Genomic DNA, 22,087 nt, shown 5'->3' with positions numbered 1-22,087 from the left:
CAAGAGAGATTGCACATCTCTGCCTGCACAGCCCTCAGACAGTCTCAGTGGACTTGTGCTCTACACGTCATCTGATGGGGGTTTGCTTACTTGTTCTTCCCAAACACTTGACAAAACGGTAAACAGAGAAGAGCTTCCAGAGTGTTGTTCTTCTATGTGTGTGGGGGTGTGTGTGTTGCTTTGTGCATGTGCTTACTATGAGTGTGCACACACACATCCACTCCCAGATGCTTGACAGCCAGGATGTGCTTGTAGAAATTGGAGACCAACCTTGGGTGTCAGTTTTCACTGGTTGCCTTGTTTGAAACAGGCTCTCTCTTGTTCATTGCTGAATATGGCAGCCTAGCTAGCCATGAGCTTCTGGGATCCATGGTAGTGGGGTGGGGGTGGGGGGGAGCGGATGAGGAGTGCTAGGATTACAGATACATCCACTACTGAGTTTGTTTCTTTTTTCTTTTTTCACATGGTTCCTGGAAATTTGGATTGCTCAGGTTTTCCAGCGTGGATAGCAAGCTTTTGTGCCACTGAGCCATCTCACCAGCCCCAGAGATATTCTTGTAAAAGAATTAATAAATTAACTTTTTAAAACTGTCAATCCTCAAAGCTAAGGATGAATTCTATACTTAGAGATGTAAATCTGGAGGAAATAGTACACACCATCACAGTTTGAGCTGTGGTTAATGAAAACAAACGCATGTGTCTATGAAAATTTGACCTAAGTTTTGAAATGTTTCAAATCCAGAGATGGAAGATATGGCCAGTCTTTGAAGTCAAAGCTCCAAGAGATATCGTGGCACAAACACTGGGATGCTGTTCTAAGTAGAATTTTGGGGTGTCTCCTCTAAACTCACAGTCACAGTAATCTTCTTTGTGTGTGGTTTTGCTTTCTGGCATTTTAATTTACCCAGAATGGGAAAAATATCAAATGGCTACCATCTGAAAATAAGCAGTCCATAGGTTTTCAATCGTGAAATTGTGCACTGTTGTAAAGCAGTGTGGTGATGCTTCAGGCCACCCTCTTTCTCACACCTAGGATGCGAGTCAGCCTTTTCCTGTGGTAGCTACACATTAGCCACCTGTTAACCACCCAGCAGCTGTGTCGGAGCCCAGCTGCCATCCTTGCACAGGCTTGTTCATGAGGTTGCTCTCTGCAGGCTCACACCTCTACTAGGGATCTTGGAATCTCCAAGGTAAGGGGCAGGTCATTGCATACCAGCGGAGTGCACAGTGAATAGCAAGCAGGGTGCTCAGTCGCTTGACACCGAAAATAAAGGAGCGAGTTAAAAATAAAGCGGGAATCCCAGTCGTCTGCTTATTTTACCTTATTTTGGCATCCAAGAATCATGTCTTGGAAACACACACTCCATCTAGCTGCCTTCCTTTATAGATGATGCAGCTAGGTTTTGCAGCATAAATATGCTGAGCAGGTCTCTCCACTAGCAAAGATAGAAGCAGAACAATGCCCCGCTGATTATCTTTCTAAGAATTCTGAACCCTGCTGGGTTCATGGGGCAACATTCTTGTGCATGGCTTGCAGCTTAAGTGGGCTTCTGAATCCAGCATCCTCCAGCCAGTGGGATGAGAGAGCCGACAAGCAGTCAAGGGAAGTGTGTCGTGAGGATTGGTTTACAGCCACCCAAGCTAAGCTTTTGCTGAATATGTTTGCTATTCAGCATAACCCTGCTCACTCCAACGCTGCTCTGTGGTAGAAATTATCATTATCTCAAATATACAAGTTTGAAAACCTAAGGCTTATGAGATTAACTAGCTTGGGAAAATCACATAGCCACAAAAATGTGAGGTACCGACCTGGGCAGAGTTAGTTCTGCCTAGCTCTGAACACACTGCTTGTAAGTGCAAGAAGGTGTTGAAGGTTAGGAGAGAATCTCACCCAGTGCTTCTAAGGACATCTCCAGTTCTTCACAAATGTAGTAAGTGTGGAAACAGAACAGAATTTCCAAGGCACTTCGTTTTCTGAACAGATAGTACAGAAGTAGAGAGCACTTAGCCGAAAACATTTACAAAATTCCATCACGCCCTTGATGGAAAAATCAGATGAAACAGAAAGCGCTCTCGTAAAGTACTTTCTTAAGATAGTTTTAAAAATTGGAGTGTAAAGGCAGAGGCCATGTGTGATGTATATTAAGATAGAATCCGTGAGAGCTGTAATTCTCTGGGTACTTACTCCGTGTTAGGAAAGGGTCGGAGCAGTGCAGAAACAGTCAGCCGAACAGCCAGCAACACTTAGGTCTTCCACGTTTGTGTTGTACCCCGTACCACTCCATAAGGTACTGTTCATACAATTTATAACAAGCACAGTGGCTTCAAACGTGCAAAAGAGCAATAGGCCTATATCCAAGATTGATACTAGGTTCCCACTCCTGGGGAATACTACAATTTGGTGATTTGATTCAAGCTTAATGTAGCTAAGAAAGCATAGAGCTGGGATATCACTCAGAGCCTCCCCCATGAAGAGGCCTTCTTTGGTTTTTTTGCTACTCTCGGGCTCACTCTGCCCCAGTAAGTCTCAGGGGCTGAGAAGCAAGCTGATTAAGCCTGCATAGCTGTGTGAGCCTGGTTTAATATGAAATGAGTCTGCATAGGCAGCTCAAAGACAGCCATTAATGATTTGGTCCTATTAACACTTTGACAGTGGCTCTCACAGTTCAGCCCATCTTGAGGGGATACATTTTAAATGCAAAATCAACAGATTCCATCAGAATGCACATTGATTCTCTGCTCAGGACCCTTATCCATCCTGTTGGTTCAGAATACGCCAGAAAAATAAAATTGTCTCTTAGAAAGAGTACTTGATTTAGGCTGACGACGCTGAACAGTTTCTGTCTTAGCTTCGGGGAGCAGCCTCTGTCTTAGCTTCGGGGGTAGGGGGAGTGTGTTGGAACTCCAGGAAGATTAGTGTGTAAATTAATTTTCATTTCAAAAGAAAAAAAACAGAAATTATTCAGGTAAAAAAATACTTATGTTAGAAATGACGCAACTGGCACATTTTATCAGTGTGACCGGTAGCGCTTTCTAAACAACAGATGCTAGAAAAAACGTACAGAAGAAACGTGGCAGACCTAAGCAAGATGTAATTTCTGTTTCCAGTCGCTGTGTGTACTTTTTCCTCGTCATTACATCTTTCCATCCACCCTCCCCGCCAGGATGTAGGGTTTTGCTTAAGTTGCAAAGTCATAGTTAAATGAGGCTCCTGCTTGGCTGAAGCCGTGTGAGCACGGAGCTATGGATGCTCTGAAGTAAACAGTTCAGAGGCAGCTATATGACAACCGGCCCCTGTTAACATGTTTTCAGCTACAAGGTTTAAGTTATGCTGCATGACGTCAGCCCAGGGGAGCAAATACTTACTCTTGCGTTGTGTACTGCCATGTTCCAATGACTAAGAGTGAAAATCGAAAATCTTGTAGTTCTGGCATGAAGAATGGGAAACCCTTTGGCTTTGCTCCCCGTAATTTTGCATATGAGGCTCAGGCCAAGGAAGCTGAGCTCTGGCTTTTACACGCTACTTTTAAAAATAAGAATGAGATTTAAATAATAAATATTATTTAATTAATTTTAGACAAATAGTATCTAATTAAATAATTGTTTTAAAGCTCAAAGAGAGCTCTGACGGCTCCCTAAGTTGATATGTACATAAAATATTTGGCACGTCTTTGGTTCTTAGTGGACACTAGTTATATCTATCTTGCTGTCTGTCTGTCTATCTATCTATCATCACCATCATCATCATCACCATCATCATCATCATCATCATCATCATCATCATCATCACCATCGTCATCATATTACATTATTCTCTGCTGCACCCTGGACAAGGATCTCCCTATATACATTTTCTTATCTTAATGCTAGCTGGTAATTTTTCAAGTGACCTTTGTTGGTGACAACTTGTGCATATGTTATAATATACTCAAAGAACTAAAGGTAAACTTGTTTCTTAAAATGTTAATTCATATATATATAATTTCTTCCCAGAGAATGTTGGTTTTGGTGAGTATCTGTGTATCTCACTTTAATTACCTCATTAGGTTATTCAGTTTGAGGAATTTCACACCACTTGGAAGATGGCAACAGTAACAGAGAACCGTAAGATGTATCCTCCATCCTTAAAATGAGCTGGGAAAGGCCGGGATTTTGTCTTTTGTTGTTGTTGTTGTTTTCTGTAGAAAACGAAGGGCCCTGAAACACCAAAGAAAGGTGTGTATGTCTCATACTCCCCCTTTGGGCCAGAGTAAATGCTTCTTATAAATTAACCTGTCCTTATCCATCAAACAAGGAGGAAGAGGAAATGAGTAGCAGATCCCAGTACCAGCTGGAGTAGATGGTGGCAAGGTAGGCTGTTTCACAGGCAGACAACTTACACAGCCGGCCTGGTCACTCAGTTACAGGGAGGAAATCGCACCAGAACTACCTGTGAATAACCAAACCCCAGGCAGAACAGCTTGGCCTTTAGTGTGTCATTCTTCTAGAAAGTTCTGCCCCCTGCCCCTGCCTGCTCTATTACCCATTTCTAGCAGCCATCTCTGGCTTGACAAGGTATTTGTTTCTGTACTGATGTATCCTGGTGGGAGCACTCCCTCTGTCTACAGGACAGGTCATTCAGTGAATTTCCCATTGAGGCAGTGTCTACGTTCTCCACAGTGTGGATCTGTTGGGTAGTACATGCTTTAGAGGAACGCCTATTTTCTTCCAAACTCATCACACACTGCCATCTGGCTCTCATTCTTTCTCCCGTATTCTCCATTTCTTCTTGTTTCTGTACTCTCTAATCCAGACAACCTTAAGTGTAGACAGATGTGCACACCCAGTCAGACAGGCCTGTTAGCCTTCTCATAACCACGCATACACCACAAAGGTTTGGTACATTTTTAAATTTTTTTCCAGAAATGTCCAGTCCAAAGAAAGCCCTGTGTAATGTTTGTTGAAAGACACATTCAGTATCTGGTTTATAGCAAAAAATAAAAATAAAAAAATTTTAAAAAGTTTTAAAAATACTACTTTAAATTTCAGTCAAAAAAAAACTGTATATGATCTCTCCTTTTTCAACAAGGAAGAAGTCACACTTTATATATTTTACACGAAAGCAGAATTGTTTTTCAGAAAAGAATAGAGCCCAACAAGCAACCCACTGAATTAACACTAGTCAGTCTAGTCTCCTTGGTATATTAATTTAGAATGAATTGTCTTTAACTTCCTATGTGATACAACAAATAGTATCTTAGTATTTATGTAATATATATATGTGTGTATATATGTATACTTAGTTTTTTAACCAAATGTATTTATATTGCTCTCTGTACTTCCTGTCCTTCCTCCAATACCTCCCATGACCCATACAACTCCCTCTTAAACTCAATATCTCTTGTTATTGAATTATTATTATTGTGTGTGTATATGTATATGTATATGTAAATGGGTAGATGTGTATATATAGCCTGCTAAGTCCTTTTAGGGTTTCTTTTTATATATGTATTTTTTTAGGGCTTGAACACTTGGTATTGGATAACCAATCAGTGGGATCATTGCTGGTGAAGACTAATTTTCCCTCTCACCAGTCATTAATTGCCTGCAGCTCTTGATCTAAGGTTGAAGACCTGTAAGATTTATCCCATCCACATTGCTTGTCAGCAGTCTTGGTATAGCTCATATCTTATTGAGGCAGCCATATTGATCTCAGGGGTCTAGCTGCCTTGTCCTATCTATAGGTTACAGTCTCACAACAGCTTTCTGGGTCCCTTGGCTCTTACAGTCTTTCTGCCCCCTCTTCCAAAATGTTCCCTGCGCTTTAGGTCTAGGGCTTGTGTTGTAGGTGTACAAATAGTACCTCCCCACACACTTGGTTCAATGAGATATTAAAAAGAGACAAAGATTTTTTTTTCCTTCCCATCAAAGTATGTACTTTGGTTTGTATAATTGCTGTTCTTTATTTTCTCTTCCCATCCCTTGCTCTTAGCCTGATTTTTAAAAAAAAAGTGAGATGGAGGGAATAGAGAGGAAGAGAGCAATGGCCGCACCCTGGCAGAGGAAGAGAGAGAGGCTCTTAAAGGTGCAGCCTTATTCCCAGGCAGTTCTCAGGCAGCCTACTCACAGGACCATGTGGTTGATAGACTTCAGACAACAAGCCTGTTGTGAATTCTCATTTGAAACTTTTAGCCTCTCAGCTGAACATCTTTACAGTGTGAGATGCTGGGGGTCAGTAGCAGGTGCCCTTGGGTCGCTTCTCCATCCACTCTCCTAAAGCACCTTATTAGTTGCTTCTGCAATCTGGCTCCTCCCTGTACAGAGAAGTGCTTCTTGTTTGTCACAACAGGTCGTTTCTCTGCATGGAATCCTGGCTGCATGTTTCACTTAACCACGTTTTTGTTTTCTGAGAGGTTTAACCTATGCATAGTACAACAACCTTATCTGGTCTAGCTAATGCATTTCATACAAAGCCTACTATCCAGAAATTAGTACTTTAGGTGAAGCCATTCCACGCAGGGCATAGCAAATGCCTCTCATAAAATAGTGCTCTGCCCTCACCCAACTCCACAATGAGTGAGATAAAATATATTCTAGCAGAAGTATTAAATAGCAATATTATGTGCCACATGATTGAGCACAGGACCAGCAGTGACAAGAAGAAAGAGGCCAGCACAGGCCACCAAAATCAAGGACAAAGGAGCCTTTGAATAACAAGTGCCTAGAGCGACTTTGAATTGCAGTGACCTTGTGGGGGTTAACTGGTTTTGCTTCTTGCTTCCATGTTGTTGGAGGTTGAAAGAATCGGCTCTTTTTGCCTTGAGTACTTTAAATTTTGTGTGTGTGTGTTATCTCTGGGATGTGATTCTTGATACTGAAAAAAAAATATGATGCCTTTGCTTCGATGCAGGCAAGTGGCACTGTGAGTGCAGAAACAAAGCATGAGTTTAAAATGGGGGAATGGAAGGGAGGGAGATGGGGCTGGGGTGTGTCTATTCTTACTCTGTGTCATTTGTGTGGGAGGCATTGTTGATGGTGGGAGTTGAGCAGTTTCAAGCTGGTAAAAGTCACTCACTGTCAAGCTATGTGTTGCTCTGAGTTTGTAGGCACACCCTTAGAAGACCAACCCTTGCTGTGCTCTGCCTACCCCTGGGCTTTTTGTGCATTAGGGTGAGAGAGAAAAAAAATGAACTACTTTCATAGCAAGTGTAAAAAAGAAAAACTTGAGCCCACATTCACCTTCTAAAGCGAATGTGGTGGTCATAATTCTGTGGGCATAGGTGTGGAATACTGTAGAGCACATAGTAGGTGATCAATCATTTAATATCAATAGACAACTATTGAATGGAAGGACAGTTAGAATAATTATTAAGACCATGGCCTTGACTTCTGTAATATTATCATTTAAAAATAGAGAAAAAGAGGGATAAATAAAGCTGAGTATGTTTGACTTATTTCTTTGACTGTTCTGGATAGAGCTTCAGTCTATGTTCATGCCCTTTTCTGAGGTTGGCATCCTCCCAATATCTTGTCTGCTTCCAAAATTCACTTCTGGACATAACGCTCAGAGCAGTTGGACTGTAGAGCTTTGCTTATTAGCTACAGTGGGAGGGAAGGTATGGATGGCCTTAGCGCTCAACTAGAACTTAGTCTGTCCTATTCAGGAAGTTCCCCATGGGCTTCTCTTCATGTACACAGAGAGGTATCTTGGATCTAATGCAAAAAGCTGTTATTAAAAAGTACCAGGCTTCACAACTTGAAATAGTGTCTTCTTCATCAGCATCCTTCTGTTTCTCACTGTGTCCTGATCCTACTCACTCAGCTTCTAGGACCATGACTACTTTTGACATAGTTTATGAGATGGGCCCTGTACTATTTGTACTTCTATTTCTGGAATATATTAATATAATGCTTGGGTTCATCCAAGCTGCCATACCTGACATAATTCTTCCTTCTGTGACTGGATAATATTCCATGGAAGCCTGCACCCTATTCCTTTTCCATTCATGGGCATTTAGTGAGCACAGAGGTACAGACACCTCCTTAAAAACCTGATGTGAACCCCTCTGAATGCATTCACAGAGGTAGGTCACTGTATCATGAAGCAGCTCTATGTTAAGTGTTTGAGAATTGCAAGTTTATATTTTTAACCACAGTTTATGAAGGTTCTCTCTTTTTCATAGCTTCCTCTAAATTTTCCCTTAAAAAAAAAGTTACTACAAAAAAAAGTTAACAGTGACATCTCATTGTGGTTTCTATTTATATCTCTCTGGTGGATTGGTGATTTGGGGCCCCTTTTTGTGTGCCTGCCTTGAATTCTTGAGTCTTCTCTGGGCAAGCATCTCTTTCTTTTGTGCACTTGCCCATTTCTTCATCAGTACATTAAGATTTGCTTTGCTATTGAATTGTGGGTCTTGCTTGTATGTTTTGATATATAAAGCCTTTATCAGTCGCATGTCTTATAAGCATTACCTCCATTTCTTAGACGGCATTTTCATTGTGTTGATTGCTTTCTTTGCTGTGCCAAAGCTTGCTAACTTGATACATTCAACTTGTCTATTTTTTTTTTTTTGCTTTTATTGCCTATGCTTTTGGGGCCATATCCAAGAAATTGCTGCCAATATGTTTATAGTATTGATTGTAGTGATAGTTTCACAGTGTAGACCCATTTCCAAACTCATCAAGTTGTGTACATTAAATAAACACAGCCTTTTTGCTGTATTTATTACATGTCTTCATACCTCAGCAAAGTGGTTTAAGGAAGCACTAATAACAACAACATACACTTTAGTGTGAAATCAATGTTGAAGAGCCCTAGAACCTAATACTGAATGCTACCTAGGATCTCAAGCAATCTCACTGCCATGATCCATGAAGCTGTGGTGTCAGTTGCCGGGATAGACCAAAGATGTCTAGAGACTGACAGAACTGTGGTCTCTTCAATGTCCTTGAGCCTGCCTCAGTTGTAGCAATGGCTTGTAAGGAGAGATCCCAGACACCTAGGAAAATAGTATCCAGAGACTCACCAAAATCAGAATGTTATCAACAGTTCTTCTCAGTGTCAAGAAACCTGCAATGCCCAAAGCTTTCTGGTCCTCTGTGTATGATTAGGATGTCCTTGCTGTTATTCTGTATTTCAGTTTATGACATGCTGATATGTAGTCCAGGTCTGGGTGGACAAGTCAATCTTCTCTTCAATTATGAGTGAGTTGATCTGAGATGAATATGACATCCTGCTGTCTGGTCTCATTAAAATAAAGAATAAGAGGAAATATAAAAGCATATTTAGATCTGTCTTCCTTGCTTTCTGTTTTTGAGAATCACTGCTGTAAGAAGCTATGGCTCTGAAAACCTGTGGTGTCAGAGTGAGGGAGAAGGAGAGATGGTGAGAAGTGAGGAGGACGGAAAGTAAGGCAGAGAAAATATGTGTACCTATTCTATCATCAAATGATTAGCATTTGCTACATATGTGTACCTTGTATGTTTACAATGTGCCCTGTATGTTTAAACTGGGGACAGTCAGCATGGGTGTAGAAGTACACAGGGTAGATGGAAAGCTCCTTGTAATGCTCACCAAAGCATTCAGCCTTTCTCTTAGGGAGACAGACAGCTGGGTTATAGTTTCAGGCCACTTGACTTTAGGTCTGGCTAGCCATATGTCTACATTCTACTAGTAGAAAGTACTTTAGAGACTGAACACATCACTTCCATATATGGTAAATAAATCTTTGGTCGAGACCCTACATTCTGTTTCTTTACATACCAGCATCAGGGCTGCTGAGAATTCAGATAAAGGACCTGCAAGCGAATGAGGCCCCTGGAAGGAGCCTGGGCCTCTGAGGGCTTTTGTGACCCAAGGGTCTCTTCTCAGCCTAGTCCCCCTTGCCTACTACCACGCATTGTCCCACAGTGGACAGCAAATGCACAATTGCTGTGTTGCGCTGTGGAATTGAGGTTACTGCCTCCATTGACGAAGACCCTGAGTGTCAAAGCATTTTATCTGATGTGAAACAAAACATGAGTGTAAATTATAAATATCAAAAGAGTAAAACCACGGTGTCCTTTTCTGCATAAATGCTACATTTTTTGTGGGTGCTTAACAGATAGCCTTCTCTGTCTTCCCCTGAACTGGGTGAGTAAAGCACTTCCCGCACCTGTTCAGAAATCAAGCTGAACTTTGTAAGCCCTGTGTGCTCATCTCTGCCCATCAGGACCTGAATCCAGTTGTAGCATCCAAACCCATTCCAGGAGTTCTAGAGGCAGCCCCAGGGGTGAGAAGAACACATTTCTCCTTGACCACTCCACCTCGGTCTCACATACCTGTGACTGCCTGAGTCCCTTGCCTGCTCTGTAGTCAGTCCTAGCCCCCAATGTGCGTTCACTGTGTGGTCTTCTTTTAGCCCCAGGTTATTTGATTTTCTCCTGTAATTTTCTCCCCAGCACTTTCCTATTTAGTTTTTATAGAATTTATTTTTCCTCTCCTAAGTGTAATTTTTTTGTATCTATCTTATTTGAATTTCATTTCGTGTAATCCCGTCAGTGCATCCAGGCCATTTTGGATGCTAAACGTGTTGTCTCTTTCCTGACAGCTGGGTATTCACGGTGGAATATAAATATACACTTAACTCCAATGTCCACAACACTTAGAAGAGTAAAACCTGAGTAAAAGCCAGGAGAGGAGATGGGAGCTGTCCACAGCATGGCTCTAATTGGTGCTTGTTCTTGCATCCTGACAGCTGGAGTGAGGGAAAGCTGGCAAGTGGGACAAGCCCTCTATCCAGCTGCCTCACCATACCTTCATCCCTGTGTATCTTCCTCCATCTCCTTTCTTTGCAAAGCTACTTTTCTTGGTCTATGGTCCACTTGGCAGAATGTGGTTATTGACTGCCCACTGTCACAGATTTCCCCCATTTGAGAAACTGGCAATGACATTAGGAGTCCTTCAAATAAGACAGAAAACAGGAGCAAGAATGGCACAGATTTCAAGAGATGGAAAGAGAAGAAGGGGAAGTACGGGGAGGAGAGAGAGAGAAACAGAAAGAGAGAAGCACACACACAAAGAAACAGAAAGAGGAAAAATAGAAAGAGACAGAGAGAGACAGACAGATGCACACACACACACACACACAGAGAGAGAGAGACAGAGAGACAGAGAAAGAGAGAGAGAGAGACAGAGAGAGAGGAGAGAATGACTCTTTTGGGTTCAACTTGGTCAAGCATCTATAACTTCTCTAATAGATTTCAGAAAAGAAAGCCAGGTGTATAAAAATGAAGCAAATGAGCTCTCAAACTTGTGAGTAAGAGAACCATTTTTTTTTTTATCAGTTGCATCCCAAAGATGTACTTGTGGCAAGCATAAGTGATTTAAGGACTTAAAAATACCAAATGAAAAGGAGAAAGTGGGGGTAAATGGTTATAATTTAAATTCTATAGTTATAACCACTCAAAGACTGTAATGGCATCATTACCATATGCTTTTAAATTTAGCTCAAATATGCATGTGTGTACACGCATGGACACACACCTGTATACACGTGCAAACACAAATACACAGTGAATTCACACTATATGAGGGGAGAGGTTTTCAGTTTCTGAAAATGAACGCATGCACACACACATACACACACCACGGTGCCAATGGCCACAGGAGCACAAAGAATGATGAAAGGCAAATGTGAATGGCAGACAAAGCTACAGCCTGGTGATAGGGGAACTGCAGACCCTGATGTGACCATGAGAAGCATCAGGGTCTTCTGGGAAAAATCACCATCCCAGAATTGCTGGAGCATCAAGGAGAAAGCCAAGACAGGAAACGGGGAAGCAGGGAAGCAGGGAAGGGTAGGTTTTTGAGAGTAATAAATCAAGACATTAGCCTGAGGATATTGGAAGACCTCTGAGGGGTTTTCAGCAAGTGAATGACACAGCCAAGCTTTCAAGTGAAGATCACTACAGCAGACATACAGGGAACAGGTTTAAGATGAAGACAGGCTAGTGGGAGGGGCATGCAGGAGCTGCCATGGTGATCTAGTGAGAAGATGAATGGGATCTCTGAATTGAGGTAGAAAGGGTAGCAATACAACACCCAGTTAGCTAAGAATCCAGCGGGTCGTTCGGGATATTTCTTATGTCTCATAAGTAGTACTCAGTGCTTATCCTGGATCATTTTCTTCAGTCCCTAGAGGAGTCCCATGATATCAGGCACCAATGTTACAGATGAGGAAACCAGCTTAGAGAGGAGATCTTTTTTACCCAGTTCAAGATCTCCCAGTCAGGATATGGCAATTGCTGTACTTAGAGTCAAGCATGAGAACAGTCTTTAGTAGTTACCCACCAGTTCAGTACTTGCAGCTCTGGAGATGGGGAAATGCAGGTGAGCATATTGAAAAGGGAGTGTTAGTAAGTCCAGTCACTGAAGCCACTCCAGTGAGTGAGGGACAGAAAGCATTAAAGATGACTAACGAACGTTGAGCACAGACTCCAGAGTGGAGAGCACCGAAGGATTAGGTTTCTGTCCATATTAGAAAAAGCTCTTTGACATTCATTCCAGTTGGAAAGTACTGGCAGGAGAGCCAACCCTTTGGCACCAAAGTTTCTAGAATGTTGGCTCTTCCATGCGCGGCAGCTAGTCCATCTCTCCATCTCTTTGGGCATTGGCCCCTCGAGCTAGTATTTCCAGCTGCCTTCTTGACTGTTGACAGTCCGTCATCTTCCGTACATCGGGCCAACTCTTCATTCTGCACCAGCTCTCCAGCACGTGTTCAGGGCTGTCTGTAAAGGTCAGCTGGGTCCGCTGTTACTCTGCCTTGCTCACCTCCTCTTCCCATCAGCTTTTCTCTCTCCAATTGCCCCTAGTCATCCAACCGTCCTTGCAGGTCGCTTTGAACCTCAGGGTCCTGCAAGCTGAAGTTCCTTAACTGGGTGGGCTATCCACACTCTACAGTGCCCTCTATCCCTGCTGTTCTTTCACTTCACTTAGTTTGGGGGCGGGGAGGGAAAAAAGGTGGTTTTTTTTTTTCCCAAATGAGTCTTGACTTATTTCGACACATTGTTTAAAATTTATCTGTGGTACAAATTTGTTTTGTTATTTTTTAATCTGTATTGTATCCAGGGAAAAAGAGGTTTGCTTGTTAACAGAGCATCCTTTTAAGAGAAACACTAAACTTCACTCATCCTTACCTCAGGATAAGATGAAGTGGGTTAAGCTTCAATCAACTCCATCTTAATTAGCCCCCAAATGAGGCTGCACTTCCATTTCTCAGCCTCAACCAGCGAATTGCTGCATTTAAAGAATAATTTTAGCATGGCAGAGAGGCAGAAATTATTAATATCTTAAAACTCTGTTTTCACCGTGTATTACACATGAACAAGTTTTAAAGGCGCTATCAACTATACGATTGTTTAGTACCTAAGAGGTTTGGGGAGAAATTAAATGTACACTACAAATTTAATCCCCGTTTCCAAAATGTAAGTATGAAAATGTGAGGAAAGTTAATGGGGTCTTACAGTGCAGAAAGCTGGGTGCTTTTCCTCCTTTGAATGATTTCTCCTAATCTAATATTTAGCACTTGTATAACTTGGTCAGTTTATGACTTCTGTAATCATGTCACAATCTTCCCTGTTGACAAAAGCATCACCTTCCTTTTTAGAGAGCATGGCCCCTGGGATGCTGGCACCTATTCCTCTCTTGCTTTAGGAACTGGCTCTGTGGCTTTGCTCAGCGTCTTATTCAAACTCCATGCATAGCTTCAGTAAAGCCTCCAGCCCCGAAAGGCAACCGAAGCCCATGACTAAAGAGGCTTTTCTGAACACAGAATAAAGCATGAATCTATATGTGAGCAAATTAGAATCTATTTTTCAGTGTTCTGCCCCAGTAGGAGTTGAGGAAGAAAACAATTTGTGTGCTCTGAAATGATGGAATATTTCTTTCAGCAGACACCCTTATGTGTTAACGTGCACAAATTTCCCTTATTAAGTGATGGCCTCGTTCTGTGGGTGGAATTCAGTGTCTTCCTCCTGGAAACATCTGAATGTGTATACCAAAACGTAAGAGAGGCTGCAAAAGTATTTTTGTGCCAGAGAGCATCATAGCTTATGTATCTGTATATATGTATACCTATACATATATATGTGTGTGTGTATGAACGTGTGCCTGTTTAACGAGGATGAATAAGACAGGGTTTATATCCTTCGGTGAATGTGCCAGCTCCTCATCTATGATTACTAGAACACCCTAAATTCCCAGAGCCTCTGCTGTGCTTCTACCCCTTATGAAGATGTTATTTTTCTTCTTTTCTAAAATATAGCATTGGGGTAAGGTGCCAAATCAGCAGCCGCACAGTCAGGGAGCTGCTTCTTAGCTCCCACCTCTAGTACTCCCCCTGGGCTTCTGCGCCAAAGCTGGCTGAGAGCCCTCTACTTGCAGCTTCCTATTTAGTTTGGCTTCTACTGTCTTCATGCTGAATCACTTTACTAGTTTGGGCATGAGTACATTACTGATCTTGTATACCAACACAAAAGTTCACACAGGCATAGCACACCCACAGACTTAAACACAGTGTGCATGTACTCTATCTCTACACAAATGAAAATATGTGTAGACACCAACAAACTCAGGCACGCACACGCACACACACACACACACACACACACACTGTATACCCATAAACTCAGGTGCGCAAATTCATGCACATACTTTATAGCCCCATGTATACACAAGTTTGCATGTATGTTTAATTCAAAACCCCAGCACATCCACACTCTATACCCTTACACATATGCACATCCACATATGCACATGCACATTCAACTCAAGAGCACACACATCGCACCATCATGATTATACAAGCATGTGCACATGCATACATATACAAGTATAATTTACAGCTATGTATGTATACATACTCATATGTATATGCACATACATGTGCAGGCATGAAGGCATGTCCACACACCCTCATCATAATCCTTTTCTTCTAATCTTTCATTTTCTCATTTCCTCTCTCCTCATCAACATTCCTAATGTTGAGGCCATCAAGGTATAGTTCAGAATACGATCTCTCTGGTGACAAGACCTGGATTTATCTTTTCACAAGTGAATGGACGGTCCTGTGCACAAGATGTGGAAGTTTTTCATAACCTGACTGAGCAGAGGAAACATCAAATCATTGAAGCTTAACCCTAAGGAGGTAAGAGTCGCCCTGGCCTTGCCTTCTGACACTGGCTGCCTGTGTTGTAATAAGTGAGGGGCACAGAATTGAAGGTTTCACAAAGCCCTTTCTCCATCAACAGGGGCAGAACCGTGTGTAGGGATTTCCATGTGCCCCAGACACTTTTTCTCTATTGCTCCTTTATGAAAGAATCTTGATTTTTCTTGTTCTAGTACCAAGCCAGCCAGGGCTGCACTGTTCTTTGTAGCTGAGGTAAGGGTGTTTTAAAGTTGCTCCCCCGAATGCTAGGAAGGAAGTGGCATGTCTAGAGGTCCCTTACCATACATCTTGCTTCTGATCTCTTCTGCTTCTGTTTGAAGCCTGGAGAAGGTTTGTTAGATGTGTTCTCTGCTAAGCGACTGGAAAAGAAAGAAAGTCAGAGCAAGAGGCCTGTGCCTCTTGACTCAGTTCTCGGTCCAATGTATCCCACCTTCTTGTTTAGGATTTCTAGTCTCTGAGCAAAAGATTTTCTCACTAGCAGTATACAGACCAAAAACCACTATTCAGGGGTTAACCCTGAGCTACAACTAAATGGGGTCATACACCATAAGCACGCACGTTTAGGAGCTACCATTACACCATGGTAATCCCCATATCATGTTCTGTTTGGTTTCTATTGTTTATATGTTGTTTGGTGCTTGGGATTGAATCTAGGTATATGATAAGTACATGTTCAAGGCATTAAACTACCTCCTATATTTTGAATTTTATGTTTGCATGTGAGGTTTTTTTTTTTTTCAATCTCTTAAGATTGTGATGAAGTTGAAAACTGGCTTGTGACTTATACCTGGGGTGATGGGATGTTGTCTAAATTTTGTTTCTGTTACTGTGATAAAATTTCCTGATGAGCTAGGCAGTAGTGGTGCATGCCTTTAATCCCAGCACTTGGGAGGCAGAGGCAGGCGGATTTCTGAGTTCGAAGCCAGCCTGGTCTACAGAGTGAGTTCCAGGACAGCCAGGGCTACACAGAGAAACCCTGTCTCGAAAACAAACAAACAAACAAAAAAATTTCCTGATGAAAAATTTTAGGGTATAAAATATTGATTTCAGCTCACTGTTCCAGGTTACAGTACTACAGTATGTCATTGCAAGCAAGTCACATAGCAGGAGCTGCTTGAGATGACTAGTCATACCCAATCCATAGTCCAGAAGCAGAGAGGGATGAATTAACTCACATACAACTTGCTTTCAGGTCACTTTCTATACAGCTAATGGTTCAGGATCTCCTGTCTAGAGGATGTTACCACCTATGGTGGGCAGCCCTTTCCACCTCAATGAGTATAACTGAGATAACCACCCATGGATATGCTCACAGGACAACCTGATCTAGGCCGTTCCTCACTGATGTTCTCTTCTTGAGTGATTCTAGATAGTATCAAATTAACAATTAAAAGTAGCCATCACAGAGGCCACAGCAGGATGCACTCCTCTTCTGTGTCTTTGGTGACATAAGAGGAAACACCCCTACTATACATCTATCATGTGCAAGCCTAACTTGAATGATTGCGTATAGTAACAACGGTTGATAAAACACGGCTGTGGTGCCACTCTGCATACTTACTTTTTAATTCAGATTTTACAGTGTGTTCCTTCCCTAGATATGGAAAGTGTCTACTGTGAATAGTTCCCTTCATTGTAACAACCTCCGCCTCATGTGCCTTGTGTTTACCTCATCGGCTGGCTATATCAAGAGGCCATATGGAGTGACTAGCCTACACCAAGTATCACTGTCTGAGGTCACTGAGATAGCCATGTACTGAGCCATAAGCTCACCTAACAAGCATATTCCTCAGAGTATGTCTTCATCATTGAGCCATGCATGGCTATAATAGGAAAGGACTCTTCTTACAGAGTCTGACAAATGAAGGATATCAGCTTGGCAGATGTTTCCTTGGCTCAGAACCTGAGAGGTTGTTAGGGTTTTCCTCTGCATCCTATCTCAACCCTTTCTCTGCTCCTAAAGCACATACCATTGGAACTCTCCCCACTGCTCCACACTGCAGCAGAGAGAGAGAGATTGGTAGGATCCATAGATGTTGATAGGTGAGGAACGACTTCCAAAATAGCTTACTGGGGTGCAAATGGGTGCTCTCTGTTCACACCTACTCCTCAGCTTTCTAAACAGAAGATTCTGTCTTTTTTTTTGTTGATGAGACTCAGTGTGAGGCTCTGGCTATGGAGAAGAATTGGGACATAAACCCTGACCTCAAAGATCTGGAGTTGGAAGAAAAGGTTGGGAAGATGTACAGTGTGGCATAGCTGGAATCCAGAGTAGACTGGAAAGTGATGGAGAGAGTCAGGGTGAGGAGACCTGGAAGAACTCAGCTTGGCCCAATGGGCCAGGGGAAACACGTTCTCTTGACAATGGAACAGAATTGGTTAAAAGAGTACAGCTGGGACGATGGGTCCAAACAGAGGGAAGCATTTCTGTGGAAGGAAATGACCACCAATTTCTTTGGATATTTTCAGGACATCTTCACTGTTGCTGTTGCTTCTAGAAACTCAGATGAGAAAGGATTAGCATTTCATATATATATATATATATATATATATATATATATATGCCATATATATGTATATATACATATATATATATATATATACATATATATGCCATACTTGGTGTAGGCTAATCAGTCCTTTCTGCCACAATGGTCCATTCTTAGATGTCTTGACCCATAAGATATTTTGACTTTATAGTTTCAAGTACAGAAATCTGCCACAAAATTCAACCAAGATCGTTCTTATTAAGAAAGCATGTCTGAAGACACTACGATTACAGCCATTTAAATTCCCAATTAATTTCACATGCTTTTCCATACAGAGTTTGTATAATAAGAATAAATGAAGTAGCTTCATGTTTGTTTGGTTTGCTTTTCAGCTTATCTGCATTGATTTTCAATCTTTTATTGGGGCTAGACAATTAGGCCAGGATGGCTAGCCAGTGAGCTCCACGCGTCCACCTGTCTCTGTTACCAAACTCTGAGATTACAAGTACGTAAGACCATGCCTGACATTTTACATGGGTTCTGAAGAATGAACTCAGGTCTCCATGCTTCTGTAGCAGCATTTACTTGACTAAGCTGTCTTGCCAGCCCCTCCATTTCCTTAAGCATGGAACTCCTGTCCAAACATTTCAAATGTTCTGAGGAGGGAATATGAAAGCCCAGAGATCAGACACATCTTTCTTGTTGCTGGAACTGAAGTGTGGGTAGAGAGCTTTGAGTGAAGGAAAATTCTCCCAGCTGTTGAACAAACCCACAGTCAGTCAACACCATGGACTGCCAGCTTGGGGGATCCTGCTGGGCCACACAGGAATGTGATAGACTCTTTCCACCTTTGCCCAGGAACACAGAAAAGTATGGAGGTCCTTTATAGTGAAAACAGTGGGTCCTGTCATGCAGCCTTGAGTACAAGGCCCATGGGGTCAAGGATGACTGGAAGTCTGTATCTGGCGGTCCCAAGGCATCTCTTTAGCATTCGTGCCTTCTCCAACAATCTGCTCCTCTGTCTGCTCTGACTTTCATCTCCCACCTCTCCTTGTCCTGTCATGTCTGTGGAATACACATCACTCCGGGACCTTTCATCTGAGAGCCTGCACGAGATCCAAGTTTTCATCAGCAATGGGCTAATGCCAGTTGGAATTAACAGCCATTCTACTTATTGGCTTTTACTGTCAAAATTTATATAACTTCTAGATTATGGCCCTTTGGGGGCAGAAGACCCTTAGAACACACTACGTGCCAGAGGTGAGAAGGGTAGGAAAGTGACTTTTTCATATAAATAAATAAATAAACATTGTGCTTTATTTATGTTTTTAATAAGTGAAGTGAGTTGACCGCCTGCCACCGAAACTGCCAAAAATAAAATAGAGCTCTTGGCTTTACTTGAGTCCTGGGAGTCCAGTGGCTAGTGAGGTGGGTGGGGACAGATCTGCATACTGTGTAAACTCCCTTTTCTAAAGCAAGTCATTACTGAGTACATCGCCCAGAAATCTGGAGACACAGATCAACAGGAAGTCCTCCATGATATCTAGTGAGTGACATTTACATGCAGCCCCATTTAGACGGCTTTTGCACGTTCTTCTGCATTACCAGGACCAGTCTGCTGCACGTTTTTTTAACTTGCCCTTCCACTTAGTATTTTGAAGGCTTCATAAGCTCAACCCCAAGCTGATACCACTTGCCCATGTGAAATTCTCCAAGATGTCTTAGAAATAGGTTGAACGTATTCTCCAACAGCTTAAAATAGCCCGAGAGTCACGTCTGAATGATCTCATCAGCACGTTCTTCATACTCTGAATTATTTGCCTCTCAACACTTATCCACTTCAGCTGGGATGCTAGAGTCTTATGTCATTCATCTTTTTGGAGGTTTTATTAGTGCTTAAAATACAAAAGTCCTTTTTTCTGGTTCTTGAGGAAGCAGTGTTTTCCCTTCCTGGCTGATGGACTTAGCAAAGGAAAGAAACCTGACCTTCTGTATGAGCTCCCAGTAGTAATCAAAGCTGCATGATTGACAGGCTTTGTGCCCTTGGTGTGCCTCTCTGAGGCTCCATTTCTGGATCTACAGGTGGAGATAAAAAGGAATAAGAAATGTCATGTCTGTGGGGCTAGGAATTGGGTCCATTGACTCACAGACAGTCCCCTAAACCTCTTCTGAAACAATATAATGTGCCCTAAGTTGGATTTAGAAGTTCCTAGGCCTGAGTTTGTAAACTGAAGCTCTGACGTCTTATGTTTCAAGATGTTAGCATTGTTAAGTCTCAAAAGCATTTTTAGATTGTATCAGTGATTTTTTTTTCAAAGTCTGGACCAGTCTAAAGTCTGAACGTCCAGCATCCCGATAGTAATTCGATTTTCGATATCATATCACAATTATTTCCTGACCCAGTGAGACACGTTGATCTCCTCCATCAGTACTTAAGGACTTTTAAACAACCTCTGCAGAGAGAAGCATACATACATGGGCTGGGACCAGTTTGCTATGGTGTGTTTTCACATTTCTTTCTGAGTGACTCCACTCTCTACTTCCTCTCTGCACTCAAGGATCCATGTAAAACAATGCCTGGCTCGGTGTCTGATAAATTATGTCCTATTCCTGAGCTTCACACAAAGGCTAGTGAGGGATGAGATGCTGTGGCTCAGTCTACATCTCCACAGCAATGCCCTCCCCATCAGCAAGACAACGCACATGTAGTCACTAAGGAGACTCTCTTGGGATGATCGCATTGAGGACAAGCATTGGTAATATTGCAGAGCCGCAGGCTTGCCCAACCCTCTGTAAGAAACAAGGCTAAACTTGTAGTTTCCTGGACAGGACACATGATGATTGGTGTCTGAACTATTGCATCCATTGCACAATGGAAAAATATGAGCTTATAGATCAAGATTTATGCAAATTTTAAGATAAGCCAACTTTCAAGCCTCATCGAGCAGGCTCCAGTTAGGAAACTATGTAAACTACATCTGTAGGTTGAATCATCTCCCCCCCCCCCCCCCCCCCCCCGCCCTTTTTAACCATCTGCTAATGTGGTTACCAGTGATGTTTCAACCTCTCTGAATTCAGGCCTCCTTAATCTGCACCATGGTGAGACCCCCACCCTGTTTTTAGCTTAATTTGCATATGAATTAAAGACAAACCTTGTGAAATAAGGGCTAGCAGTGAGGATGTGCGGCCCCTGATGAAGTCCTGATGAAAGTTTCTAGTATTCCTAGTGCGGGGGTGGGGGGTGCCAAGTAATGGCTCTCTACACAGCACAGCATCCTGAAGAGAGGTGGAAGGGATTCACCAAAGAGTACAAGAACAGATCGGGAAGGCAGCGCGAAGTAGAAGAGAAGAGGGAAGCTGTCAGGTAGAGATCTTGTTGCTAATGAAACATGCATCACATTTCCAGGTAGCTTTGCGCTCGGGTCACTTCTGAAGCAGATTGGCCTACATGCTGATAAAGTTCCCACGATGCCATGTCCTTTCCTTGGATCAATACCCGGGGCTTCAGTGACATGTTGCAAAGGACTAAATAGAAAAGATGCTCTTTAGGGGCAAGAATTAAGATTTTAAGACAGCCCTTGGGATGGAGAAGTGTCCTAAGAGTTTGAGTTCAGAGGTTCCTCGAGAGCAGAGGGAAGTTTTAAACATCTGGAGCCGGGTTTCCAGAGGGAGGGGCTGTGTTTCTGAAGAGGGACAAGGTGAGATGAATATTAGATGAGCTGAGGGGGAGTGCAGAATGAGAGGCAGCAAGTAGTCTACATGTGGCTGCTGGTGAAGCCTAGGGTTCTAACTAGCAGAAAGCGTAAACTCCAGCAACCCCAACATTTTCGGTAGGCTATGCCACAGAGAGTCTTCTACCTGCCCCAGCAGATATTTTACAAAGCAGGGTTCTCAGCCAAGTGGCAGGGTTGCTCACTCCCCAACCCACCAGAGACCTTTGGTCATGTCCAGAGGTGGTTTTATTGCTGTGTTTACTGGCATCTAACAGATACCCTACAGGAAGACTGCTAAGTGACCTGCTGTGTACAGATTGGTCCTCCAGACCACCCATCACCAAAGGCAGAAAGGTCCTGGCCCAGAAGGTCAACTATGCAGGTTGAGGAGCCTGGCTCAAACACGGCTTCTTACCCCACATGGCTGGGGAGTACTCCATGGTCAGACTCTGTTCCCGCAGGCAGCATGACTATGGGCCCCATAAGCATGGTTTCAACCAGTCAAGGAAATGGAAATACGGAAAATATAAACACCTTTACAAACTTGACAGAGGGATTTAGTACATGCAGTTCTTTTGTCATTGTGTCTTAAACAATGCAACTATTTGTGTATCGTTCATTCTATATTAGGTATTGCACCTGATCTGCCAATGGCATCCAGCAGCTGGAAGGAGGCCCATGGGTTTTGGGAAAAATATTG

At 42.5% G+C, this 22,087-nt stretch overlaps 1 protein-coding gene across 15 annotated transcripts in view; it reads left to right on the top strand.

Annotated features, from left to right (window-relative positions):
* Window positions 1-22,087, top strand: part of Tenm2 (teneurin transmembrane protein 2) — a 1,239,808-nt gene that overhangs the window by 689,534 nt on the left and 528,187 nt on the right. The window contains exon 1 of one of the 15 annotated variants that reach the window (XM_031353729.1): window positions 15,006-15,164. The exons of the other annotated variants lie outside the window; for them this stretch is intronic. The gene's annotated coding sequence lies outside the window, so the exon portion shown is untranslated. Of the gene's footprint in view, window positions 1-15,005; window positions 15,165-22,087 lie in introns of those variants that run through there. 15 annotated transcript variants of the gene reach the window in all.

This window comes from Mastomys coucha, unplaced genomic scaffold, assembly GCF_008632895.1.
Source record: "Mastomys coucha isolate ucsf_1 unplaced genomic scaffold, UCSF_Mcou_1 pScaffold5, whole genome shotgun sequence".
Lineage (NCBI taxonomy): Eukaryota > Metazoa > Chordata > Mammalia > Rodentia > Muridae > Mastomys > Mastomys coucha.
This window is presented reverse-complemented; position numbering and strand designations above follow the sequence as displayed.